We start from the raw sequence: 1801 nt of genomic DNA on the forward strand, positions 1-1801 counted from the left end.
TATAACATTCAAGGCATACAGTATCATTCTAACCCACATACTTTGTTAGTACAAACCTCTGGGCTATCCAGGTGAATTTGTTTTACTTTTCCCATTTTATTAGCGATTTAATAATGGTTTAGTAGATTATAAGATTACAGGATATAATTCCATACCACACCTACCACCAAAGTTCTGTGGCCACCATAGTTCTCACAAAGTTTTTGAGACGATTCGAAACAAAACCTTCCTGGTAGTTGTACTTAACCTACTAATTTTACTAAGCACAATGAATCCCTATTCCATTCAGTTTGTCCCAAAGGACACAGTATTATCTTTTTCAAATTGCAGAGTAGTATTCTCTTGGCTATGTATTCCATAACTCCTTTACCCAGTTGTCCTTATTGACACTGTTCTAACCTTTACTGCAATATAACCAATTATTAAGTTTGTATTTTGGGTCAAGAAAACCCACATGCATGCCTCTATGTGTTATATAGATGTTGAAATACTAATAAAATGACACTAATTATCAGGTATAAGAGATAAACAGACACTCCCAAACACTAGTGGTATGAATGCAAATTATTGGTACACATTTGGAAGAAAATTTGTCAAAATGAAATGAGAATACTTTTTGTCTCAGATTTTTAAACAATTATTTATTTATTTATTATTGAAGACAGAGATAAATTGAGACAGGAGGGGAAGTTAGAGAGGGCAAGAGACAGAGAGAATGGAGAAGTTTCCTGCTGTCTTACAGTTTAAGAAAGTAATAGATACTTATTGTTATAACTAAGTTATTTGGAAATTTGTTTGATTTTGAAAATTCCATTCTTAGTATTTTCTGTATCATACAGAAATAATTTATAATTTATGTCATTTAATAATTTATGTCATTTAATGTTTTTTATGTAAAGCTGTATCTTATACAGTGATGCACCCAGTTGTTTCTGGTATAAAATTATAGGTGATTTAATACTTCAAAGAAAAAGTAATTATTTTAAGTGTACTCACAATTTAAGCCCACTGTTAAAATTCAGTCAGGTTATTAATTTGAAGCCTTATACTGCACCTGCTGACCTCAACTTAATCAATACAACAAGTACCACCTCGACATGTTTCACTTCGGATTGTGTCCAGAGACGCCAGGCCTGGGATGTCAATCCTTCAGCACCATTACTCTGGTGAGATCCTTCCTAAATCATAGGACTCCTTTACTCCATTTTGGGTGGTACACTTATTTTTTTTATAATTTATTTTCCCTTTCGTTGCCCTTGTTTTTTATTGTTGTTGCAGTTATTACTGTTGTTGTTGTTAATGTTGTCATTGTTGGATAGGACAGAGAGAAATGGAGAAGAGAAAGAGAGATACCTGCAGACCTAGTTTGCAGTGAATCAATAAGTGCAGCAAGAAAGACCTAAAAAAAAAAAAAACCACCGTAAAGTACTTAATCAAATAGTTTTACTTAGACCTATATACCCTCCTCACCTACTTCCTATTTCACTTCCCTCAATCACTTCAAGGCTAACCTTGTGAGACAAAGTAAGGACTACAAAAGGTGGATAATAACAAGAGACCAGCATACTTTAATGATGGCTCTTTTTGGTTACTAGCAGGCCAGCCCATCATCCAGGGCCCTACTAGTCAGGGAATTCTGGGATTCCCACACAGACATGATGGACCCAGATTTCTAACAGATCCCTTTCTCCACTGCCACTGGTCATCTCCATCAGGAACAACATAGTGGACCCCTTTGTGGGACCCTACAGGACCTTGCTCTCATTTGTGGATCAACAATGGTAAGCACTGTTCCATTCTT

The sequence above is a fragment of the Erinaceus europaeus genome, chromosome X (assembly GCF_950295315.1).
Source record: "Erinaceus europaeus chromosome X, mEriEur2.1, whole genome shotgun sequence".
NCBI classification, from domain to species: Eukaryota; Metazoa; Chordata; class Mammalia; order Eulipotyphla; family Erinaceidae; genus Erinaceus; species Erinaceus europaeus.